At 44.3% G+C, this 27,433-nt stretch overlaps 1 pseudogene; it reads left to right on the top strand.

Moving 5' to 3' along the window:
• The first annotated feature begins 1,543 nt into the window (after positions 1 to 1,543).
• On the top strand, positions 1,544 to 19,293 carry LOC126493257 (Wilms tumor protein 1-interacting protein-like; annotated as a pseudogene).
• Positions 19,294 to 27,433: the final 8,140 nt, after the last annotated feature.

Here is a 27,433-nt window from a genome sequence, read left to right as displayed (position 1 = left end):
CCCACCCCACCCCCAAGATCTCAATTTTCTCTCCGGCAATTTTGTCTACTTCCCATAGCCAAGACGATAACTATATGATTTTCCTTGGGTTCACCTTCTTATTTAGCTTCCTTGGGTTCACCAGGTATACACTCCTTGACCTTTATTTATGGCTAGAAACCAGTTATGAGTGAGTACATCCCATGTTCCTCTTTTTGGGTCTGGCTTACCTCATTCAGGATAGTGTTTTCTATTTCCATCCATTTGCATGCAAAATTCGAGAAGTCATTGTTTTTTACCGCTGAGTAGTACTCTAATATGTATATATTCCACACTTTCTTCATCCATTCTTCCATTGAAGGACATCTAGGTTGTTTCCAGGTTCTGGCTATTACAAATAATGCTGCTAACAACATAGTTGAACAAATGCTTTTGTCTTATGATAGGGCATCTCTTGGGTACATTCCCAAGAGTGGTATTGCTGGGTCCTGGGGCTCAAGCCCCTCCCATTCCCCCAGTTAATTTTTCCCCCTTTTTAACTAAACCAGGTTTCCTCGATGTGGTGCGTGGGTCACATCTGCATTCTCCTAACATATGGAGCACAGGGGTCTCCATGGGCTTATTGGCCATTAATGTACCTCATAGAAGAGGTCTAGATAGTTTCTCTGGCTCTAAATGTTTTCTTGGATTCAATTTGCCAAAATTTTATTTAGTATTTTTGCATCAATGTTCATGAGTTAGATTGGTCAGTAATTCTTTTTCTTAGTAATGTCTTTTTGTGGTTTGAGTATCAGGGTGATTACAGCCTCGAGTTTGGCATTGTTTCTTCTGTTTCTACTGCATGGAATAATTTGAGGAGTGTTGGTATTCTTCTTTGAAAGTTTTGTTGAATTCTGCGGTGAAACCATCTGGTCCTGGACTTTTTTTTTGTTGTTGTTGTTTGGGAGACTTTTGATGACTGTTTCTATTTCTTCAGAAGATTTAGTTCTTTTTACTTTCCTTATCTTGTCTTGATTTAATTTTGATAAGTTATATTTATTAAGGAAGTTATCCATTTCCTTTGAGCTTTCTAAATTTGGAGTACAAGTTTTCTAAATATGACCTGATGATTCTCTGTGGTTCCTCCATGTCTCTTGTTATATCCCCTTTTTCATTTCTGATTTTGTTAATTTGGATATTCTCTCTGTGTCTTTTATTTAGCTTTGATAAATGTTTGTCTATTTTGTTAATTTTCTTGAAGAACCAATCCAATTCTTTTCTCATTTTTTTATTGTTTTCTTTGTTTCTTTCTATTTAGTTGATTTTAGCTCTCCATTTTATTATTTCCTACTATCTAGTTCTCTTAGGTGAGTTTGCTTCTTTTTGTTCTAAAGTTTTCAAATGTTCTGTTAATTCACTAGTGTGGGATTTTTCCAAGCTTTTTTATGTAAGCATTTAGTGTGCTGAACTTTTCTCTTAACACTGCTTTTATTGTGTCCCATAAATTTGGGTATTTTGAGTGGCCATTTTCATTGAATTTTAGGAAGTCTTTGGTTTCTCCCTTTATTTCTTCCTTGAATCACTGATGGTTCCGGTGAGTATTGTTTAATTTCCATGTTTTTGTGGGTTTTCTGGAATTAGTATTGCTGTTGATTTCCCTTTTTAAACTATGGTTCACAGGGTTATTTCAATTTTTTTTTGTATTTGTGGTATGATTTAAGCTTTAGACGTGTTTCTTTTACAAGAGGGTGCCTTTGTATTTGGAGCATAGATGCTCAGTATTGAAATTTCCTCTTGATGGATTTTTTTTTCTGTGAATAATATGAAATGACCTTCTTTGTCTCTTGACTAATTTTAGCTTGAAGTCTATTTTGTTAGATATTAGAATAGCTACACCCACTTGTTTCTTAGGTCCATTTGATTGGTATATTTTTTCCAACCCTTTACTCTGAGATGATGTCTGTCTTTGATGTTGAGATGTGTTTCTTGTGTGCAGAAAAAGGATGTTTTGATTATTGTGTGGTGAGGACATTTTTTTGGATCGAGTCTACTTGGATTTCTATAAGCTTCTTGTATCTTCATATCTTCCTGGGGTTTTTGCTTTGCTTTTCCACATGAAGTTGAGTATCGTTCTTTTGAGGTCTGTGAAGATTTTTGCTGGGATTTTGCTGGGCATTTCATTGAATCCGTAGATTGCTTTTGGTAAGATTACCACTATTACTATACTAATTCTACCTACCCAAGAGCATTGGGAGAGCTTACGACTTTCTGGTGTCTTCTTCAGTTTCTTTCTTCAAAGATTTAAAGTTCTTGTCATACATTTCTTCCACTTGTTTGGTTAGAGTTACTCCGAGAAATTTGAGACATCTGCAGTGACCGACCCTGTGACTGCATGGTGCTACATACATATAAGACACCTCCACTATTTCTCTCCTCTTCCTTCTCCTTTTTCTTCCCCCAACCCCGTTCCATTTTTTCCTGAAGATTTTGCTAGAAGGAGGACTTCCCCTCTTGGCACCAGTGTCCTTGCTCTTTGCCTCTGGGCAGTGGCAGCCAGGCCAGATCCTCTGTGGAGCCTGAAATTCCTGAGCTGCCAGCTTCTTCAGCTCATAAGCACAGGCCTCTGATGCTCCTCAGTGGAACCACAGTGAGAGTGGGACTCCAGAGATGTTCCTGTCCCCTTTTAGGCAAGCTCTGCTTTGTCACACCATGTTCTGATGCAGAGACCCACAGCTGGGGATTTTGGTGCCTGTATTCCGCTGTTCTGTGCTCAGTACAGCTGTGATCTAAGGTAAGCCAGAGGACTTTCTGTGAAGAATAGGGAAATTTTTAGGGGCATAGAAAATTGGCCTGTAACTTCACTGTGGCACTGATGATTATATTTAGTAAAATTCATCAAGTGATCACTTTAAAAGAATGCATTTTACATATCTATAATACTGTCAAAAATACATAATTTTAATAGGCTTTTATATAGATCACTTGGATATAAATTACAAATTTTAATCATTTTTCCTGTAAGCTTGAGTATATGTGGTTAGAATAAACATCTGTCTGGTGTAATATTTTTTTCTGCTTTAATGGTTATTTGTTTTGGCTTTGGGGGAATGGTATTTCCTGGTACAGTTTTGAAAAGGGCTAAAGGAAGTTCTTACTGCCATATTTCTAGGATGTCCAGGAATTGTGCGCTAGATATTTTGGAGGGGTTTCAGAAAATATAGTATGACATTTTCATTAAACAGTCCCCTCCCCATTAGCATGGTGTTAGTGTGTAGTGAGGCATCAAGGTAGCTTTTTTCAACCTGATGCACATGAGTGTGTGGCACACACACACACACACACACACACACACACACACACCCTGCATTAACTTGCCTCCTTGTTCCCCTCCTCCCTCGCTCTGTCCCCAATCCCTGGGAAAGTCTGGGTCAAGCCTGCTATTCTGATTATATTTGGCTGGAAAGTGACTATTGGTGCCTCCACAAGAAGTAGAGAGGGGCTCTCTCTTGTGTGGTCTAGCTTTGGTCCAAATCTAAAACCTTAGAGTTCTCACTGGTGCCCTGGATGGGGGCTCTTGGAGATCAAATACATTTGGAAAATATTAGACAGGCTGACACAGAACTCCCAGTGAAATCTTCTCAAAGATCCTAGTTCAGGCTCATTAGGGGTCTTTAAAGGGTTTTGCCAGTCTTCACCCTGGGGTAGGGGGTTATCTTATTGCCTTCGGTTTCCCTTCTGTGCATGTTTGCTATGTGCTTGTGTGCATGCTTGCATACGCACATAATGCAGCAAACTGAGAGCTCAGAGGACAGTGTAGGGTCATGGAGTTGGAGTTGGTGAGGATGTGAGCTCTCCCATGCTCTAGGTAGCTTTTAGGAACCAACCCAGACCTCCCCAACATATCATTCTCTCAATCCATAAACTGGTTTTTTACTTTTTAAAGCATACATTTCACTGAGCCCAGTTAGTGCTACCCATGAGTTTGTGGCTGTGGGGCCATCTACTTGAACAAGGACAACCTACTAGTGGCCACACGCCATAGAAAAATGACTCTCCTTCCCCCGTGGTCAGCCACCGCTAAGGCGTGTTGGATGAGACAGAGAATCTGGCACATCTGTTTGCCAGAGCCAGCTCCCTCACACACTGTCACTGCTGCTCACTGTCCCTGGGTCTCAGCCTCATCCCCATCGATTACATGGGCTGTGCTTGGGCTTTACTTAGGTGTGATACAGTTTCTGCTGTTCTAGATATGCCCATGACTTCTTCGGCCACACCACCTCCACTTTTCATTCCCACCCAGACCCTTTGTCCACACGTCACTCAGTGCCCACATCTTCCTGGGCATGTCAGCTTCTCAGATGTAATCATGTGTTCTGAAGTATCCAGGAGATGGTCTTTGCATCACTAATTAGAATTTCCTGGTTCCCTCTCTCCTCTTCCTTATCACACTCTCTTGATTTCCTCCACGGATGCTCACCACATCAGGAGTTCACTTTGTTCTTTTAATTGATTCTTTGCAGATGTCTAGTTGTTTGTTTACACTTACTAATGAGGGTCTAAATCAGCTCCTGCAGCTCCCTAAGTGGAGGACTGATGGATGGGGTACCAACCTGGCCTTCTCTCTTCTTCTTATACAGGTACAGTCCTAACAGATGAGGAAGGACCCCCACCTTCACGACCTCATCCTTAGTTATCTCCAATTACTGTAAGTCAGTAGTTCTCAGCCTTCCTAATGCTGTGACCCTGCAATACAGTCTCCCATGTTTTGGTGACTCCCAACCATAAGATTAATTTCATTGCTACTTCATAACTGTAATTTCGACACTGTTATGAATGTAAATATCTGATGTTTCCGAAGGTTGTAGGTAAACCCCGAGAAAGCGTCATTGACCTTTAAAGGGGTCGCAACCCACAGGTTGTTCTCAACATAGCCATAAATGGATTAATCATTTATTTTACTAACTCATGATAGAGATTCAATCTCTGCATAGGTCTTGGTTGGGAACAATAAGATCACAGCAGTGCCTATGGAATTCTATATGTATGGGTTTTAAAAGGTTACCCAGGACCTGTAACAACATATTTTATAGTATCAGTGGAATTTGGTAGCAACCTCACACTAAGCATCCTTTTTTAAAAAAAAAAAAATATTTTTATGTATACAGGGTTTTTCCTGCATGTATCCTACCTACAGTACAGAAGAGGGCACCAAATCTCATTAACAGATGGTTGTGAGCCACCATGTGGTTGCTGGGAATTGAACTCAGGACCTCTGGGAGAGTAGCCGGTGTTCTTTATCTCTGAGCCATCTCTCCAGCCACCACACTAAGCACACTAAGCATCCTTAATCCCAGTGTCTTTCAATCAACATGGAGAAGGATGGTTTCTATTATAAGTGGCATTGGAGGACCATTGCTTTAAACTTCTAATGAAATCAGCCAAGGGTCAGGCCTTTCTCCTCGCCAAGAAGGAAACACAGCATCACCTCTGGAAGTTCTCATCTGAAAGGAGCTCACAGATGACACCAATGTGGAAAACTTTAACCTGGAGACAGTTGGTGCAGCTGACAGGTGATTACCATTTGCCCTGGAGTGGGAGGGAGGCACTGCAGACAAAGCTCATTTGGATCACCGCACTTGACACGGGTGCTACAAGCAATATGCGTGTAGCATTGAGCATATTTGCTCCTTGCATTAAAGCCTTCTATGTCTGGCACCTTTAGTTTGTACTCTTCCTAATATCAACATCATTTTCTAAGGCACACAGACACCAGCAGCTTTGTCTATAATTTCCAAAATGCATGTACTTTTCCATTGCAAATCACCTGTGAACAAGAGCATTGTGAGCCGGTACCCCAGTGCTGTACCAGCTGTGGTGGGTTGCCTTGCCCAAACAGGAAGGACCTCAGAGCAGGAACACGAGGGAGCTTGGAGGCAAAGTTCAGAGGCCTCGGTCTGTGACACAGCAGCTGAGCATGTATCGGGAGTTCATCTTCTAGTCACGCTATTCTTGAGGTTCCTGTTGGAGCTTCAGAGAAGTCCATTATGAAAGAGAAAAGGTTGACCTGAGAGACTATCAGGAAAGCTGCTCTTTTGTGGGTACTGATGTTCCCCTGTTTTAGAAAGTACCTGCACCTAGCTATAAGACTAGATAGGAAACCCACAGGGTGAGGAGAAAAATGAGCTTCTTCTCCTAAGGGTTAGGGCCTAACTGCTTCCTCTTTTAAATTCCCCTTAGTGATAAAATAATTTTCCCATTTACTTAAACCTAAGACCCAAGCTCTACTGTCTCATTCCTCTCCCAATCTCTCTTTCCATTCTTCTCCTTCAGGTAAAATCCTTACACATCCATCCCTGTAGTGTCTCAAGTTTATTTAGAACAAAAAGCTTTATTGTGGTTGTGAACTTGTGCCACAGTGCACACCTGGACACCTGGAGGTGAGAGGACAACTCTGTGCATTCCGTTCTCTCCTTCCACACTTACGTGGGTGCTGGGGATTGAACTCAGGTTGCAAGACTTGCACAGAACGTGCCTTTACCCATTGTTCTTACTAGCACCCAATCTGTGATAACAGTTTGAGTATTATTGGGAGGCTCTGTCCAGGAATCACAGCAACTCATGCCTTCTGCAGGTGTTACAGGTTAGAAAGAGAGTGCCCAGAGGTGCGTGTGGTGGGGGCACTGCCACAGCTGAGGTGGCTGAAAATGTCTCAAAGGGGTGCACAAACTGTGCCTTCTGTAAAGGCTTACTAGACTGGGGGCACAGGGAATTCTTTGCCTGCAGTTTATGTAAGGTGCCTTTGACAGGATCTGGGTTCAGGGCAGGGTGGGTTTCTTTGACTGACTCTGGTTTCAACCTACCTTCCTACAAAAACCCACTAGACCAAGTTTTTTAACTTTTGCCACCTCAGAATTTTCATCTTTTAAAATTGTTTTCATTGAGCTATATATTTTTCTCTGCTCCTCTCCCTTCCTCCCCCCTCCTCTTCTACCCTCTCCCTTAGTCCCATGGTCGCAATTTACTCAGGAGATCTTGTCTTTTTTGACTTTCCATATAGATTAGGTCTTCATTGTTATTTAGGTTCTCTGGTGTTGTGAACTGCAGTCTTGTTTTTCTTTCTTTTATGTCTAAAAACCACTTATGAATGAGTGAATATTTTATTTGTCTTTCTGGGTCTGGGTTACCTCACTCAATATAATGCTTTCTAGATCTATCCATTTGCCTAGGCTAAGATTCTTAAACCTCTGATCACCAAAAAACTTGGTCTGCCTTAAAATTCTCAGTCCATTTGCTTACCTGTAAGGTCTTCATGGGCACCAGTATCTCTGACTTTGTCCCTTGAAAATGTTTTCTGTTTGAACACCCAGATCTTTGGAAGCCATGCTGCCTAGTCCACATTTTTGCTACTGGATTTCCACTCCTTCCAGGACTCAAATCTACCACCCTTGGCCATTAGCATACTTGCTCTAGGAATCTCAGTGTCTTCTGCTTACACTGTATATTCCTCTTTCGGTCTTTTGACTTGGACCTTTTCGCTTCCATTAAAAATTCCTTTGGAGTGAGCCAATCCCCTGCTTAGTTCTGAATGCATTTTCCTGAGGTCCTGTAAAAAAAAAAAAAGACAGGACCAACCTGGCTCCTCTGTGAATTTACCACAAGCATCTGAGCCTCCCCATTATGGCTCTCGTCCTTCCCAGTTCAAGAGGGGATTTATCAGGGGTAGAAGCAGAGGTAGGAAAATCTGGGTTCCTCTTTCAGATTCAGGAATCCATTAATCTTACAAGATATTGAAGGGGTGGTGCATAATCACAGGGCCCAGAGATGACTCGTGTGGTTTCTAGATAAACCCGTGGAAAAGTCTGGAAACACCTTCCAGGGAGGCCTTTTTGTTTTTGCTTCCTGATGAGCTGTGTACATGGCACTCTCTTCCCGTGTAGTCCCCTTCAGGGACCAGAAGATCAGAAAAGTGGGCACTTGCCTTGCTTCATGTTCTGCTTGAACAAAATTCCTTTGGCCTTCCCACAGGTCGCAGGAAGTGTAGGAGAGTGAAAATCTAAAGAGTCATCCTTGGACATTCCTGAAAGTAAGAAAACAAACAGGAGGAGTAAGAAAACAAAAGTGAGGAGACCAGCACTGAAAGACAATGTCTACTGTCATTACCTGCTATCACTTTACACTTTATAGGGCTCCTGTCTCCTCCTTTGCACACTGAAATAAACAAAAGGAAACAAAGAGCAAAAAATTCTGGATGATTCTAGATGAATCTGTAAATTGCACCTGGAGAGATCTGGCAGCTCAGAATCTTAGAACAGGGTTGTCAGGTTCAAAAGAAACAGTTGAGTTTAGAGTAGCTGCTGACAGTTGTGTTTCTTTTCCTGCCCAGCCTTGCTGGGGGAAGAATTCATGCAGGGCTTTCTCCTGGGGACAGAGAGAAGTGCTGTAACGGTTCATTTTGAGTGAGAGGGTAACAGTAAGGTAACAACATTGGGCCCAACTCTCTCTCTCGCCTCTAACATGTACTAAAAGAGTAAAAGAAAAATGTCTGTTTTCCCATTATTGGGAAGTGAAGAGTGCTGATGTGAAGATGGTAATTATCATTAATTATTTCAGAAACATGGAGACTGTGTTGCTGGAATCTTAGAAGAAACTTTGAATTTGGAAACTTTAGAATACTTTGGGAACTGTTAAGACTTTGGGGACTCCTTAAGCTACATGAATACATATTTTGCATGGTGTGATGCCCATGAGATGCTGGGATTCAGAAGCAGAGTGCTACAGCTTACTTGCAGAACATTCAACAGAGACTCAAGATTTGAGTGCTTATTGCCAGGCTTTGCCCTTTTCTGAGGGACGTAGGAGATGCAGACTAGTGGGTAGAAGTAGGCCATTATACATGACACCAATATTTGACCTAGTTCACATGGACAGCCACTGAGTGTTAATATGGAAGTTGAGGGTAGGTGGCATAAGGTCAACACAAAAATTTTGACATGAGTATAGCACCTAAAGAATTGCATTCTACCAAAAGCATGGGTAGACAACCCTCTAAGGCACAGAGAAGAAGATATGGTATCCAATGACTTCAGAGCATCTCTGTGGCATGCTATAAACTCAGATATGTCAAATCCCCTGAGCTATAGATGTTCTGACACAATGAATGCAGTCTGAGTTAGGATACTGCATTTACATTGCTTCTCTTACACAGAAGAAAAACATGTCACCGCCTCCCATCCAAACTACTGACATATTGCCCATGATTAATCATGTCTGTTTGTGCTCCCGTGTTCCCAATACAATTGTTTGTGGAAAATCTGGCCCTCATCTCAGGGATCCAGACCATTAACAGGAATGCATTACATTACCCTTAGAAGTGAGAGAGCTGATTCCAGAGAAGGTACAGTTGCATGGAAGAATGTTGACAACTCATCACTTTTATAGTCTGGAAAACAGTGCGGTGAGGACCACGGTAACAGTGGGAATGACACATGAACTTAATGCCTTCTTCTCCTAGGGACAGGTGTGCTGTATACCAGGGGGCTTCCAGTGTTCCCAACATAGCTGCGACTATGAAAATCCTTCTCATAGTCAACAGGGATCTGACACAGGAATTCTGAAATGTGATTCCAGGGGTGTGCAATTGCACTTGGAGCTCACCCATCCCTCTAAATCCCTTCACGGTGTCTTTTTCCCAACTTCTCTTTCTTGAACATTCCCACATAAAATCATGACAGAATTAAGGCAAAGGGTGGCTATTTTCAGAGCATTTCATCGAAAACTATTTTTTCAGGATGAATAGAAGCAACATTAATGGAGCTGTGACCAGTGACCTTGCCATCAGAAGCAAAAACATTATGATTTAATTTGTAGGAATGGTGGCCAAGAATATTTCTGTCATGATTAATAAGGGTTCACTGGTTACAGTGTGATTCCATGGTATTTACTCTACACAGACTAGGTAAATCTTCAAGAATCAGGTTGATTGGCAAACTAAACTATTTTCTGGAAACTTTTTTTTTAAAGATTTACTTAAGAGACAAGGTCTCACTGTGTATAGCTCTGGCTGGTTTGGAACTCACAGAGATCTTTCAGGCACAGCCTTTGGATTGCAGACATGGATTGGCAAAGATTTAGTTACGTGTACGGGAGGGTACCCTGGGAGGCCAGAAAAAAAGTGTCAGATCCTTAGAAACTGGATTGTGAGCAGATGCAGATGCTGGGAATGGAATTCGAGTCTTCTGCGAGAGCAGTAAGCACTCTTAATTGCTAACTCCATCCTTCAGCTCCTTTTGCTGGTCATTCTTTTTCATCCATAGCATCGCTCCTGCTCACCCTACTAATACTTGATGAGGAGCAGAAGGGAAGTCTCCCTCCCCTTCAATTGTGTGAGCCATGGTTAGGGAGAGAGAGATGGGATGCCCTAGGGTCACAGGCTTCAGTGCTCGTGGTGGCTGCAGGTAGGACCCTGTGAGGCCACAGGACTAAGTCAGGTATGCCAGGGTGCTCTGGGCTTTGTCGTACATTCTGGATATTTCCTAAAAGAATGCTGAGCTAGGAGTTTAGCTCCGTGGTAGAGCGCATGTCTAGAGTACTCAGGGTCTTGGGTTTGTTCCCCAGCAAGGCAAAACAGAACCACAAACCAGCCTCACTGCTGGATACACAAAGGAAAAATCCAGACTTTAGCCGGCTTGGTATTGGCCTGTAATCCCAGCACTTGAGAAGCAGGAATAGTAGAGAGCTTGAAGTTCAGAGCCAGCCTGGTCTGCATACAGTTTCAGAGCAGTCAAGACTACATAACAAGACCTTGTTTCAGAAAGGACAACAGAAAATGGATTTTATACCACCAAATACCAAAGAAAGGAAGTAAGATTCACAACAACTCAGGCAGAGGAATAACATGCATCAGCCCAACAACCCCTGAGGGCTTTCCTTGCCTCAATACTTAGGGTGAATCAGGGTAGAGGAAGTGAGTGTGTGCAAGGTTAGCAAGCTTGAGACAGGCCTGGCAGATTTCTAGCCTCAGGCCAGCAAAACTCGCAGTTCTAGGCAGCTTTGAAGTAGATCTTGGGGGGGTAGAGGCTGTCTCTTAGCAGGTCGGTGGGTGCATTCTGGGATGGAGAAAGATAGTGAGGTTATGCGAAGGTTGTAAACCAGGGAGGGTCAACTTCAAGGGTGTGTGTGGGCGAAAGGGTTGGTCTGTCTTTGCGAAAAGGTGCTTGGTTCAATGTGAGAAGGCATGATGGGTGTTGTGGTTTTGCAGATGTGGCTGCTGGTAGTGGACTGGGAGTAGGGGCGAGTGGGAGACAGGCCTCCTGCCAGGTGCTGAACTGGGACATATGCAGGGGACACTCCCATGCTCTTGGTCAGCATCTGGCCTCTGCACACTTGGAGGCTTCCAACTATCTGTGATGAGATCTGGCACCCTCTTCTGACATAAAGGTGTACATGCAAACAAATGAAGGGGTGTTTGGAGGGACATGTTTCATGTTCATTTTCTCATTGGTGGGCGGTAAGTACTGACACTCAAGCCAGGCTCCGTTCCTGGTGTCAGCTTCCATTACCCCCTCTACCCCTTCCCCTGCAGGGAGACGACTCTGCGGAAAGGCCTTTTAGAAAGTGGGTGAGAAAGTATACTGCCAGGAGGACTTCCTGGTGAGTCTGCACTGTGTTGCTGGCCCAGCTGGGTGGGAGCAGGGGCGGGAACCTCCTTCGGATTCACTTGCAGACCTGAGGCCAGCGACAGTGAGTGCCCCCTTGTCATGTGACATCCTGGATCCTGTGTCCCCTCTCAGTACTCCGGGTCCCAGCAAACTGCTGACAAGTGCAGCGTGTGTGCACACCTTATCATGGAGATGGTGAGAACCTCCCAGTGCCTGGAGTTCCCCATCCTCTGCTGCTACAGACCATTGGTGGGGCGCTAATCCATGGCCTCTGGGGGGCGGTGCTGTGCCTCCTGCCCATGCTAACCTTTTGGTGCTTTCCCCAGATCCTCCAGGCCCTTGGCAAGTCCTACTACTACCACCACAGTTGCTTCATCTGCTCAGTGTGTAACGAGTGTCTGGATGGCGTTCCCTTCACCGTGGACGTGGAGAACAACATCTACTGCATTAGAGACTACCACATGTGAGTCTCCCTTTCTGAAGAAGCAGTGTGGGCCACAGCATGGCCTCCCCAGCTCTCTTTCCTGCCTACCTCTGCCTCTTTGGTCCTGGCCTTGTTTTTCTCTTTCTGCCCTCATGTTTTCTCTGCAGTTGGGGTAGGGACAGCTCTGATTTTGGTGACAGGAGCAGAAAGATGGGACTCCTTATATTTTGGTGAGATACATCAGGAAAGAACCTGGACGTGGTATCAATAACTATTATGTTTCCAGAATATTTCCATATGTGTTCCAATTCATGGGCCTGGGCACGGTTCCAAGTGACTCCATAAGGGCAGGGCAGGGATATTTGTGATTCCTGGTCTCTCTTCTGGGCCCTTACCTGACTGTTCCCTGCCATTGGGCCTTTTCCTCCCAGGGAGGCTTAGGCCTCAGAGCCTTGGGTCTCTGCTGCTGCTGCTGATTTTTGAGATTGAGATTGGTGCCAGCATTTGTTCTTGGTACTTAGGGTGGAGCAGAGGTCTCCCCTAGGGATGGCTTCAGTCTGGACATCAGGGACTAGAGAATGCATAGGAGATGGCTGGAGGGAGCCTGCGGCTGTCCTGCAGGAGGAGGGAGGGAGAGAGGGCACAGATAGGAACTGTGTCAACCATTACTGACAAGAAGGCTGAAGCTACACACCCGCGTGTCTACACAGGAGGCAGGCTATCTTAGAGCTGTTGTGGTAGCTCCACCCATGTCCCCTTGCCTCTACCTTCTCACCTTCTCATGCCCACTTCCTTTATGCTTCCAGGGAGTTTGCTCCAAAATGTGCTTCCTGTGGCCGCCCTATCCTCCTCCCTGCCCAGGTAGGAACACTTCACCCAGAAGCAGAGGGTGCGTGACCCTGAGGCTTTGCCTGATCCTGCCTGCTTTGACTCAGGTCCTGGGCCATATTAGGAGTGGTCAAAGGTGGCCATGCTCTGCATTCCGCAGGGCTGAGGAGTATAGAGGATGTTCATGCAGGGGATGGGGCAGGTGTACCCTGGATGCATTACAGAGAAGAGGTGGTCCTGATTCTTGTGACCCACTGTGGCACTCTGCTCCATTACTTGTAACGGTAGGGGCTGCTCCCCCGACTCATTCAGTTCTGCAGTGAATGTTGGGTAGCCTAGGGCTAGAAAAGCAGATATGGAGGCCTTGGCTGTGTATCTCTCTGGGTCTTTCTGCATGAACAATATCTATTTAAGTCAGCTTCCTGAGGAACATGACTGGTAGTGGGAGTTTCTGCATGAGCAAACACGCATGTGACTTTCTTACTGTCACGAGCCTATGTGTGACTCTAGTTGAGGAAGATGCCTAGGGCACATACACATCCCTCTTGGGCACGTGATGAAGAGTCCTGTCCTTATCCGAGGGACATGTCTACTCAGGGTGGCACATTGTAGAGAGAGGTGCTTTAGTGGACAGGACATAGTGCTTCAGGTCCAGGGAGCATACATGTGAATCTGCCTCTTTTTCCAGGGCTGTGGGACAACCATTCATGTGGTGTCCATGGACAGAGACTACCACGTGGAGTGTTACCACTGTGAGGTGAGCCCGGCCTCACACACCCTCCCCTGCAGACACTGTCACCCTCCACTCTGGACCCTCTCTCTGTAGCTTCTGCTCCATACTCCCCCAGTAAGCCTTTTCCTTTCTTCCCACCCTTCCTCATTTTTCTTTCAGATAGTCCCATTTTCACTAAGTGGGTGTTGGATTTAGTAGAATAGACAGGAATTTAGAATTGGCAGTGTCCACATGAAGTAGTGTGTTGTGTTGAAGGGAGTTGTCAGGACCTTGCAAAACTATGGAAGGTTTCCTGGGGGAGGCGACACCCAGCCTAAACTTTGGAGGGTGATAGGAGATAAGATGTGTCTGTCAGAATTATAGCTGTCGCTTCATTTAGCAAATATCGGAAGTCACCAAATTACATAGACAAGGTTTATTTCAGTTTGGTTGTAGAGGTTTAATCTCATGATGGTTGGTTGACGCCATTGCTTTGGGCCCATGATGTGGCGTAGATGCTCACCTCATAACTGGTAAAAGAACAAGAAAGAAGGTTTGGAGAGAACTTTGAGATGGTGCACTGTGCAAGGATACTTGCTACTGAGTCTTAGGACCCACGTGGTGGAGGAGACAGCTGATTCTGCAAGTTGTCCTCACCTCCACAGGCATGCCATGGCACCCACTTCACATACAAATAATACATGCAGCCAGCCTGGTCTACAGAGTGAGGGATAGGCCATCCAGAGCTACACAGAGAAAGCCTGTCTTAAAACCAAAACAACAACAACATCATCAGCAATAATAATAATACATGTATTAAAAAAAAGGTCAAGGTTCTGGCATCCCCTTAACCAAAGAACCAAAGCCTCTTTGGCACTTCAACCACCCCCTCCATGGACAAGGGACCAAGCTTCTCCCCCCCCCACTTTCTTTGTTTGTGTATTTTTTTTTTTTTTTGAAATATGGTCTTACTGTGTAGCCCTGTGTAGTAAGCTTTCTCGTTGGACTGTCTTGGACCACCAGCCTGCAAATAGAGACACAGACTTCTTAATAATGAAAGCTTGGCCTTTGGCTTAGGCTTTTCCCAATTAGCTCTCATAATTCAGATTAACCTGCTTTTATTAATCTACATTCTGCCATGTAGCTTTTACCTCTCTTCCATTCTGTGTATCTGGCTTGATCTGTCTCTCATTAGCGTCTTTCTGCACCTAGATTCATCTTCCACTGACTCCCCAGAAATCCTCCCTGTCCTTCTGCCTAGCTGTTGGTCATTCAGTTCTCTATTAAACCAATAAGAAGACACCTAGGTGGGCTGGAGAGATGGCTCAGTGTTTAAGAGCACTGCTCCAGAGGACCTGGGTTCAATTCCCAGTACCCATATGACAGCTCACAACTATCACACCTTCAAACAGACATACATGTAGGCAAAACACCAAAGCACATAAAATAAATCAAAATTAATGAAAAAGAAAGTGCCTTGGGAAAGATACATCTTCACAGTGTACAAAAACATTATCCACAACATTTTCTGATTTTTTTCTAAAATAAAGTTTTACTCTGTCTAACACAGTAAAACTATATATAGTAAGAACAATTATCAGGCCAGGCAGTGGTTATGCACACCTATAATCCCAGCACTCGAGAGGCAGAGGCAGGCGGATCTCTGTGAGTTTGAGGCCAGCCTGGTCTACAAGAGCTAGTTCCAGGACAGGCACCAAAGCTATAGAGAAACCTTGTCTTGAAACAAACAAACAAGAACAAATAAGAACAATTATCAGATAAGAATTAAAATTACAATGTTCAGTCCATTTGTATTTGGCTTATTCAGAGAAAATATTATCTGTCTTGATGAGTTCAAAGTTTTATACCTAAACCACTTTTTATCATAACATATTACCAACCTAAACTTTTTTTAGACCTTAAAACATTTTCTTAAATGAGCAACTTAAGCTTTTATGTCTTTCATCCTTCATAAACTTTACATCTCTTTTGCAACTTTTTTTTAATGTGGTATAAAAGGCAGTATAACTTTTCTTCAACTCCCATCAGAGACACAAGAAGGATAAAATAGTACCTGAGTAATCAGGAAGTGCAGAGCAAACAACTTTCAAAACTATAGAAATGAGAGAAACAGCTGGCTCCCTGGATAGTCACCCAGGGCTCCTCTGCAATGTTGGGACATCCATCGTTGGTCTAAAGGCCCAGCATATGTGACAGACTTTTCTGTGGAGCAGGAATTTCGAAGGACTGTCATATCTTGTCTTGGCAAAGTTCAGCAGTCATCTTCTTTTGTGTCTTGTCCGTCCAATTTGGTGAGCATATTGACAGCAGTCGAGGCAAGGGCAGTTTCTTCTCCAGTGGCTAACTTTGCCTCACACACACACACACACACACACACACACACACAAATTAAAAAAAAAAAAAAAACTTATGGAGTTTCCTCAATGCCCATTGCCTTCTATGAAGTAGATAATGCTCCCAGGAGCAGATGTGTCTCACTGTCATAAAAAGGCTTATGTTACTAAAACATCTGGAATGTCATATTCTGGCCTCTGAAGTGTTTGACAACCATCTATGTATCTGAAATATCTCTTGGGCTGTGTGGTGGTAGCACATGCTTTTAATCCCAGCACTCGGGAAACAGAGGCAGGCAGATCTCTGTGAGTTTGAGGCCAGCCTGGTCTGAAAAGAAAGTTTTAGGACAGGTTCCAAAGCTGCACAGAGAAACCCTGTCTTGAAAAACAATAACAGCTCAGCGGTGGTGGTGTACACCTTTAATTTCAGCTCTCTGGAGGCAGAGGCGGGAGGATCTCTCTGAGTTCGAGGCCAGCCTGGTCTATAAGAGCTAGTTCCAGGGCAGGCAACAAAGTGACACAGAGAAACCCTCTCTTGAAGAAAAAACAAAAACAAAAACAAAAGAAAAACAATAACAAATAAAACAATTATATCTTGACAACATATCTACATGACTATAAGTTTGATTGTTATAGATGATTAACTAGTAATCTACATTTTTAAAATTGTCCTAAACAGTTTGTAATAATTGTTTAAGGGCTAGAACTTTACATTTTAAAATGCAGTACATTTTAAAATGATCTGCAGTACAATACCTAAAACAACAGAAAATATATACAGTATGTTCTAACAAAAATAACTTTAAATTTGTATCAGTATACAAAGATATATACCAATGTAAAATATTTAAGACTAGTAGTTGTGTTTTTTTTAGTTTAAAAGTAGATTCAATTAATTTACCGTTCTGTTTTATCATTCTTATCCTGTTCTTTTATTTTCAGAAAGAGATCCTTGAATCTAACCTGCTTTGTTTAGTTTTTCCCTGACTATGAAAAAGATATAACCTCTCCCCCAATGCAACATATTTCCTGATTTTCATTTTTAAGTTAAGGCATTCTTAAAATATATATAGGTTGATTTCATTTAGCTTTTTTTTTTTTTTTTTGCTATAAACCAGTGTTTATCAGCAGTGTTATTTTTAGCTTATCAGTGTTCAAAGTCAACAAAGCAACAGACAGGTTCCATGTGCCCTGTCTATTTTCCTCCTTATGTGGCTATATATACAAACACACACACACACACACACACACACACACACACACACACACACACACACACATGTGCACATCTATATATTTTTACTCTCTTTAAAAACTATTATTTTAAAACTATTTATATTTATATTTATTTATTTATTCATTTATTTATTTACTTATTATGTATATAGTGTTCTGGGCACCAGATCTCATTATAGATTATGGTGTGAGCCATCATGTGGCTGCTGGGAATTGAACTCAGGACCTCCAGAACAGCAGTCAGTTCTCTTTACCTCTGAGCGATCTCTCCAGCCCTAACCTATTTTCTATGACTGTCTATACCCATTTTGTCTTTTTCTTTAGCATTTAAACAAAAGCCCCCATCTGTTTATTGAGAGCCCAGCCTCATGCTGGCAGGTAGCAGTGGGAGCCACGTTTACTGCAGCAGCTCTGGGAAGTTGCTGAGCCCACTCTCCAGAATCCATGCAAGTGACAGCCAATTGCTGTATGTGCTCCCTGGGAGTCCCAGGTGGCCATGGTTGAGGTGATGGTTGGTTGACATGACTTCTGTTCATGTGGTCATGACACATGTTGCATGCCAAATATAACTGCTTCTTTTATTGTTTTATTAATAAATAAAGCTCAGGAGTCAGATATTAGGGTGTAAACCTGATAGATCCACAGAGTGACAGGGGAAAGTGTCAGCTGACCCCCTCCACCAGTGCAAAGTGTAGTAAGCTTTCTCATCGGACTTTCTTGGACCTCTAGCCCCCAAATAATGACACAGAGAATTCTTAGTAATTATGAGAGCTTACCTTAGCTTAGCCTTTCCCCAAAATAGCTCTTATAACTTAGATGAACCTGCCTTTATTAATCTATGTTCTGCCATGTGGCTTTTTCCTTTGTTTCATCTGTATGCCCAACATGCTATGCCAGAGGCCTCTCTGGTGTCTATGCATGTCCAGTATTCATCTTCTCTCCTCAGAAATCCTGCCTATCTTCTCTTGCCTAGCTATTGGTCATTCATTTATTTATTAAACCAATCAGAAGACTCCTTGGCCAAGGCACATCTTCACAGTGTACAAAAAGATTTTCCACAGCAGCTCTGGCTATCCTAGAATTCGCTGTGTGTCTATACTGGGACACACGGTTAGAACTCTTGCTGAGCTAGATCTACAGTCTTTGGAATTATTCTCATAACTCAGGCTGTACTCAAGCCCAGTCTCCTACTAGGTTTAGTCTGATAAATATGTTCAGAATTTTGTTCTCTTGTTTCTTTGAGACACGATCTTGCTATGTAGATCAGGCTGGCCAGGACCTTGACTTTCGGCCTCTGCCTCTGGAATCCTGTAAATTATAGATATAGCTCCCGCACTGGCTATTGGCTGGTACTTTGTTGTTGTTGTTGAGTTTAAAGTTATATTTTTGTGTGTGTGTGGGGTATTCATATCTCTGTGTGGAGTGCAGAGTTGGAAATGGAGTTAAGGGGAGTCTGTGAGAGTCTGGCTTGTTCTGTGGGTGCAGGGGTCTGAACTGTGGTCTCCATGGTCGAGCAGCAAGCTCTTAGCACTGAGCCTTCTCCAGCCCTGAGAAGGCAGGTGGCAGAGGCAGGTGGATCTCTGTGAGTTTGAGGCCACCCTGGTCTACAGAGCAAATTCCAGGACAGCTAGGGGTATAGAGAGACCCTGTCTCAAGCAACTAAAACTAGAAACAGCTGGGCAGTGGTGGCACATGCCTTTTATCCCAGCACTTGGGAGGCAGAGCCAGGCAGATCAGAGAAACCCCGTCGTCTCCAAAAACAACAACAACAAAACCAAACAACACCAAAAAATCAGTATAGCCTGTTAGGCCGAGCCCACATTTACTACCCATCCCTGTCCTTTTCCTGAAGCTGGCATAATTCCAAGTCCTTGGGTGTTTCTTTAAAGGTCCGCTGGCATATCTACCCCAACCCCGATGTTTCTTTGGTGATGATTTTGTTTCCTGCTTACTGGGGTTCAGGCTGTGTTTTATCTTCAGCAGGATTGCAGGCTCCAGCTGAGCGGGGAGGAAGGACTCTGCTGCTACCCCCTGGACGGGCATCTGCTCTGCTGCCGGTGCCACCTGAGGCGCCCTGGACAGGGCCCGCTCTCCTCGTCGGCTGTGCATGTGACTGAGCTCTGAGAAGCAGCCATGCAGAGAGAAGTATGACCCATGCTCCTGTTTTCTCCCCTCCACCGAGCTGCTGTCTCTTCTGCAGGGGCCAGACCCCAGCTTCAAATATTTCTTCACCTTCCTTGCCTCAAGCCAATTCCCCTGCTGGGTTCCAGGACACACACACCCTACACCCTTGAGATAGGCCACCTTTCTCTGCCTGGCCTCAGCTCCCAGAGGCAGGGCTTGGAGGGCCTTGGTGCCATGGGGGAAGGGTGCCTTATTTGTGTGTGATCACAGCCATGGCAGTGACACCTGGGAAACACCGGGTTTGGCCTTGAGTGTTTTCAGCCACAGGTTTCTCTTCCTGTCTGGATCCCGGCAGGGGTGGTGCCTTTCAAGCATCCTCAGCCTCAGAAAACCCTGAGCGAATCCAAGGCACAGAGAGTGAACCCACCAGAGCTCCCTGCGACCCCGGGGAGCATCTGTGCACACTGTATCCGGCTCTACCACAAAAGCATGCGATTTGACTTAAATTAAGTTCGCCCCCCCCCCGCCCTAGGATGTTTGCATTTTCTTTAAAAGAATATAGTTTTCTCTTAAAAACTTGGACCAAGTTGGTTGTTATCTTAGTCACAGCAGATTCGTGTGCACCCACGGCCTATACCATGTAGCTAGAGTTGCGATGCTAAGGACATTTGTAGTTTTAACTGTTTTTCCATGAATTTTAGAACATCAACTTTAGAACATCTGCTTCAGATTTCAGTGTGGAGTGGAATGCCAGAATCTTATGGAAAGGGACCCAGTGAGCTTCAGGCAGGGCAAATGTAAATTAGACTTTCTTTGGAGGGAGAGTACTTCCTGGGTACTGTGAAGTACTGGGAAGATTTTGAGGCTAGTTAATGAAGACATTGACCCTATGGTTGTGTAAGACCCTGGCCAGAATCCTTTGTTGTCAGTGCTGGGTGTGGCTTTGCTTTGGTTTTGTTAATTGTTTATTTCGAGTCACGGTCTCCCTTTGTGGTAACCCAGGCTGGCTTTGAATCTCAGAGCCCCACAGAGCAGCCTCCTGAGGACCAGCATGGAATTACAAATGAACCAGAGTTCTGGGAAGTGGGCATTGGTCCCTTCCTCTGAGTCCCAGGGTTTTTTTTTTCCCCAAACCCGGCTCTCCAAATACACCCAAAAAGGGAGTGGCCAGGGTCTCCTGAGTTTTAAATTCACACCCAGTACCTGGCTGGGGGGTGAGCTGTGATGCAGGAACCAGGCAGCTGCTGAGAAAGTACAGGGGTGAAGTGAAAGGAAGGGAAGTTCCCAGGGAAGCCATGGCAGGGACTTCCTGGATGATGGCTGTTGGGGTGTGGTGGCCATGGGATGGGGAGACCCATGTGCTTGAGGGGGCAGTGTTGCTAAGGCTGAAGGAAGAAGGTAAGCTCAGCAGGCCACAGATTTCCTAGGCAGTCCCGGAGCTCACCTGGGGTCCAAGAGGAAAAGTAGTGATGGGGATGTCTGTCATACTGGAGAGCCAGTCTTGGAGGACCACAGTCAGCTATGCTATGGTCCAACCTGGGCCACAGGGAGATTAGACCATATCTGTTCTAGGTTACTCTATGTTGTCCCAACAGAGGCTTTCGGGTCATGCCTTTTTCTAGGGTGAATGCTTTTATAAAGCAGCAGCTGGCACTACTTTGAGTGGTGATTTTACATGTTGTTTGTGCATGTAGGTATCACCACCTGCCCAGCTCCAACCATGACACATGAACCAGTAAATTCACAAAAGAAGAAGGTAACCCAAAAACTTACTGAAGTAGACTCGGAACAGGTGGGCCCATAGGTATAGTAAAACCGTGTCAAGAATACAAAGACACAGCCTGCCAGGTTGCTCAGAGGGTAAGGGTGTTTGCTGCCCAACCTGAGAACCCAAGCTCAGTGCCTGTACCCCACATGGTGGAAGGAGAGAAGTGATTCCTTCAAGCTGTCCTCTGGCCTCCACAGACATGCATGCCATGGCACACGTGAACCAACACACATGCACAGAGAGACACACATAAAATACATGTGGAAAAAGTGTTTTATCAAATACACAAGCCCAGCAGAGCACGCAACACCTTTCCTGAACCCTGTAAAAAGGATGCTAATAACCCTGTTATGACGATGGTCTCACCGGTGTGCCATCTGATAAGCTGGCATGTGTCAAGGAACCAGCAGTCAGTGGACTCCCAGCTGTCCCCAGGGGTTCAGCCATTGGAATCCCTTGACCTGGCCCACTTCAACTGACTCCTGCCCATCCACCCATCTATCCATCTTTCGACCTATCCCTTCACTTCTAATGAATGCCCATGCCTCTGCTATCGGGGGCTGGCTCTTGGAGCCTCTGAGACCAAGTCCTTAACATCCTTCCTGCCAATCCAAACTGATGCCTAATCATTATTAACTCTCTGCCTCTTAATCTAATTGAGGTCTCATAAACTCTCTGAGTCTATAAGGTCATGAAGTCTATAAGAACTCTCCTGAAGTCTATAAGGTCATGCTGCAACCCACATATATGTACATATAAAGATGTGTGTGTGTGTGTGTGTGTGTGTGTGTGTGTGTGTGCATCAATGAACTCTAAAGTGTGAACTGAGGGCTAGTACTAGTATAAAGACTGGAATAGAACCTGTGGGTGCCAATCAACCGGTTGGAGCCAGGGTAAAGGTGCCAGGTGCCAGCTGCCAGGCTGAGCACCTAACTCCATGAACCACGTGGTGAGAAGAGAGCACCAATTCACACTAGCTGTCCTCTGACTTTAAGGGTTTGTGGGCTCCCTCTCCACAATAGCTACTGGAAAAATCTCTCACCCCCAAGAGCCTAAGATGACAGTGGCAGAAAGAGGCCACTGAAGACAAATTCTGCCCTGCAGATAACCCAGGCCCTCATGCTGGGTCGCCTTCGGGAAGGCCCAGGTGATGGGTGTCTGGTCATAGCAGGAAAAAAGTTGTCCAAACTGAAATCTGAAAAAAGATTTCTGAGGGCCAGAGACAGGCGAGTCTCTGGAAACAGCAGCTGGGCCGGCTGGAGGTCGGAAAGCAGAAGGACACATTTGTCCCTTTCAGATCATTGCCACCAAAGAGCTATGCCCTCAGTCAAGGCTTTCCAGGGAAAGTCCCATCCCCAGCTCCCCTGGGGTTCCCATCAGCATTCATAATTATTTTCTGCAGCTCTCTGCTGAGATGGCTCCTGTTAAACCTTAGTCTCCTCCATGTGGCCTCTTTCTGGGCCAAAGCTTTGGCTAAAAATAAAATGTACTCATCAACAAATACTTCAAGATTGACTTGCTTCTTGGGCATGCTGGGGAGCAGCTTGCACAGCCAAGCACAGTGACATGCCATTGGTAATGAAGTATTAAATCCAATGACACTTGAGTACATGCACTCCTCCAGGCTGCTCTTCGTGTGTAAGACCTACCTACGGGCCTCTGATTATAAAGCATCTGCTCCCTGACAGCGAACACACAAATGCCCAGGCTGCTGGTGTCATCCCTCCCAGACTAACCTCCCCAGACCAGAGGTCTCACTTTGGAGTCTACTGCTCTGATCAAACACTATGACTAATTAGAACTCGGGGAGGACAGGGTTTCTTTGGCTTATGCATCCCAACCACAGTCCATTATGAAGGGAAGCCATGGCAGGCACTCCAGGCTAGAACCTGGAAGCAGGAACTGAAGCGGAGGCCGTGGAGGGATGCGGCTTATTAGCTTCTTCCCCATTGGCTTTGCTCCTTTCTTATAAAGCCCAGGACCACCCACCTATGGGTAGCACCACCCTTCCTGGACTGAACTCCCCCTCCACACCAATCATATTTTTTAAAATACCCCCACAGACTTGCCTACAGGTTGGTCTAAAGGAGACAATCTTTTTTTGGTTGAGGTTCCCTCTCCCAGATAATCCTACTGTATTTCAAATTAACCAAGCAACCCTACCCTGATGGAGGTGGGTCTTTATCTATCTATTGCTTTCATTGGTTAATTAATAAAGAAACTGCTTGGCCCTGATAGGACAGAAAATTAGGTAGGCGGAGTAGACAAAACAGAATGCTGGGAGAAAGAAGCCAAGTCAGTCAGTCGCCATGATTCTCTCACTCCAGACAGACACAGGTTAAGATCTTTCCTGGTAAGCCAGCTTGTGGTGCTACACAGAATATTAGAAATGGGTTAAATCAACATGTAAGAGCTAGCAAATAGGAGGCTAGAACTAATGGGCCAGGCAGTGTTTAAAAGAATATAGTTTCTGTGTAATAATTTCGGGGCATAAGCTAGCTGGCGGCCAGGAGCCTGGCAGCAGGAACATGGCCCACAGCTCCTTACAACACAACCCAGCACGCCACAGTTCCCACACCACCTGCTTCCTGCAGGGTCAAAATGGCTAAAATCAAAAACACCAATGATAGCCTTTGCTGGAGAGGTCGTGGAGAAAGGGGTACACTCATCCATTGCTGGTGGCAATGCAAACTTGGGCAACCACTTTGGAAAGCAGTGTGGTGGTTTCTCAGGAAATTCAGGATCAACCTCCCCTGGACCCAGCAATACCACTCTTGGGAATATACCCAAGAGATGCCCTATCATACAACAAAAGTATATGCTCAACTATGTTCATAGCAGCATTGTTTGTAATAGCCAGAACATGGAAACAACCTAGATGCCCTTCAATGGAAGAATGGATGAAGAAAGTATGGAATATATACATATTAGAGTACTACTCAGCAGTAAAAAACAAGGACTTCTTGAATTTTGCATTCAAATGGATGGAAATAGAAAACACTATCCTGAGTGAGGTAAGCCATACCTAAAAAGAGGAACATGGGATGTACTCACTCATATTTGGTTTCTAGCCATAAATAAAGGACATTGAGCCTATAATTCGTGATCCTAGAGAAGCTAAATAAGAATGTGAACCCAAAGAAAAACATATAGTCATCCTCCTGGATATTAATCTTCTTCAGTTGATGAAAGGAGACAGAGACAGAGTCCCACATTGGAGCACCAGACTACAACCCCAAGGTCCAAATCAGGAGCAGAAGGAGAGAGAGCACGAGCAAGGAACTCAGTACCGCAAAGGGTGCACCCACACACTGAAACAATGGGGATGTTCTTTTGGGAACTCACCAAGGCCAGCTGGACTGGGTCTGAAAAAGCATGGGATAAAACCGGACTCGCTGAACATAGCAGACAATAAGGACTGCTGAGAAGTCAAGAACAATGGCACTGGGTTTTGATCCTACTGCACTGTACTGGCTTTGTGGGAGCCTAGGCAGTTTGGATGCCCACCTCAGGTACCCATATTGGATTGTCAGCATCCTGCGGGAAAACACAAACAGCCCCTCTACCCCACACCAGTACGGGATCTGGACCATACCAGGTGCCATCTGATAGATTCTTCCATTTTACATGAGGCATACCGGAAGAATCTGGCCGCCAATGCCTGTCAGCAGCTGTATGAGATTGAGCATCAACAGTCAAAAAATTTAAAATGTATAAAATAAAAGATAAATGCTCTCTGGGAGTGGAAGCATATCCCCCTTTTTTGTTTTATGCAAATAGGCTTTGAGCGTACATGTGCTCGCTCCACTATAGCTTGTCCTTGAGGATTATAAGGTATTCCCGTTTTGTGAGAAATTGAAAACTCAGAGCAAAATTTAGCAAAGCCAGTGTCTCTATTGGACACTCTGCCACATCTCAAACAGCCTCAGTGGCACAAACATTGGGAAAAACCATAAATTAGATCTCCTGAATTGAGAAACCTTCGTATAACAAGATTATAGAGTGGGAAAAGATAAACCCATTTTAGTATTGAAAAACCTGGATAAATCCAGACTCTCCCAGCAGGAAGAGAAGAAGCAAAAATCTAGGGCCAGCTGCTTCAGCGACCCTGCCCCAGGAACTAGCTGAAGACAAAGCCAGACTGCAAACCTGATAACAATTCCTAGAAACAGGGAGTTTCCCCCTGCAGGTCCTACTGTTTTAGGACCTAGCTGATTATGACCCTGGGAGTGGTCCCGAGAGGCAGGGAGTTGTCCCTCTGTGACCACCATTGGAATTTTGGAATTTATGACCCTTCTGGACCACTGGGCTGTGGCCTCTTTCCTCAAAAATTCTTTCTCCAGGTCACTCGGGGTCGAACTCCTCCCGCACCAACCAAGGATGGAAGGTCTCCGGTGTGCCCTGCGGGGGCCCGCACCATTTTGAGACCCTAGTGAGAGTCTCCCCAGCACTGAGGGACCCCCATTATGTCTATTTTTTTTTTAAATTAGGCAAATATCTACCTCAAAACCTAGCAATACTTCTTCTGGGCCCAAACACAAAGCTGTTAACCATAAGACCATGTGCTCAGCCATGCTTACAGCAGAACTAGCCAGAATCTGAAAATAACCCAAAAGTACCTCTTTTACACCTAGGATAAATGAGACATCATTTTTTTAAATATCTATGAATATCATAAAATATCTTGGAGTAATTTTAAGCAAGAAAGACAGAAGTTTTAGGTCCTGTCATCTCTGCCTGTGAAGGCGGAAATGTTTTTTTTTATTTTTATCCATTATCACTTGTAACTCTGGCCCTTGATAAATTTAATGAAGAGGCCTGAGGCTTGAGTCTCAGCATTCCACCCTGAAGCCACACCTGGCAGGAGGAAGGGACCTCAATCTGAAACAAAACGACTCCCACTCAAGAACAGGCTGGACAAACGGAAAAACTTGTAGGATAAGAACTTTAAATCTTGAAAAATCCCCTACTTTCTTGGGAAAGTAGAAGAAACACAGCAAAAATGACAATTTCACTGAAAGCAGTTTACAGATTCAGTGTAAATGTCCATAAAAATTATAGCAATATTTCTCACAGAACTCACATACAGATTTAATGCAAATGTTCATTAAAATTATAGCAAAACTTTTCACAGAACTCGAAAGAACAATCCTCAACTTTATAAGAAAGAAATAAAAACTTAGGATAGCGTAAACAATTCTAAAAATCCTCTGAATATATCACAATTTTTGATTTTAAAACTTTTCGCCTACAAAAAAAGATTTTTGACCAAGAAGCAAGATTTAAAATGGAAAAGAAGCATATTCAACCTCATTTTACTGTCTTGAAGTTGTAGCCTTTTGAGTCTAGATTTCTTTATAGCAAACCTGCCTCTAGCTGTTTCAGAAACTCATTTAGTAGACCAAGCTGGCCTTGAGCTCAAGAGCTTTCCAAGTGCTGGGATTAAAGGCTTGTACCAGCACACCTGGCTTATTTCCTGGGCTGATTAACCTCCTATACCAGCAGGGCAGTTCCTTTTGAGGTGCCCTGACCTTCTGCAGCAAAAACAATTCCTAGGCTTTGCACCACCTTGGCCTTCCTTAAGGGAAGCTGTTCTCGTGATCCTTTGTTAGGTAAAGTTTTCCAAGCCTTAATGGCTGCTGCAGCTATCTGAGCATAAATCGCAGGATCATAAGCAATCTGTGCTTCTAAGCTAGCATATTGTCCTTCACCAGTTAACTTGTCAAGATTATTCTGGGGGAAGCCTGCTTCAGCATTTTTGTCTGCAGTCTTTTTGCAATTTTCCTGCATTTTACCTCTCCATAACAAGTAGTCTCCCCCTGAAAGACAAGCCCTGCAAAGCTGCATCCAATCATTGGGTATAAGGTTGAGTTCTGCAAAGGATTCCAACAAAGCTACAGTGAAAGGAGCATGAGCTCCATAGTCCACAACTGCTTCCTTTAACTGCTTAATGTCCTTAAAGGCCAGGGGGTTATGCTGCCTGGCCCTCTGTCCCTGCTGATTAATATTTTCCACAACAGGGAAAATCTGCTTCTCTCTACTTAGATTATTTAACCTGTCCCGGATCTCTCGGATTTCCGCCTCTAAGTCCATAGAGGCAGAAGCAGCAGTGTAAGGATTTAGTGGAGGAGGTCTCATGGAGACATCTCCCTTTGCTTCCTTTCTTTCCTCTTTTTCTAACTTCTTTTTTATCAGTGCAATCTCCCTTTCTAAAACAACTTCTTCTTCTTCTTCTTCTTCTTCTTCTTCTTCTTCTTCTTCTTCTTCTTCTTCTTCTTCTTCTTCTTCTTCTTCTTCTTCTTCTTCCTCTTCCTCTTCCTCTTCCTCTTCCTCTTCCTCTTCCCCTCCTCCTCCTCCTCCTCCTCCTCCTCC

This window comes from Alexandromys fortis, unplaced genomic scaffold, assembly GCF_014885135.2.
Source record: "Alexandromys fortis isolate MF-2015 unplaced genomic scaffold, M_Fortis_MF-2015_v1.1 scaffold_230, whole genome shotgun sequence".
Taxonomy (NCBI): domain Eukaryota; kingdom Metazoa; phylum Chordata; class Mammalia; order Rodentia; family Cricetidae; genus Alexandromys; species Alexandromys fortis.
This window is presented reverse-complemented; position numbering and strand designations above follow the sequence as displayed.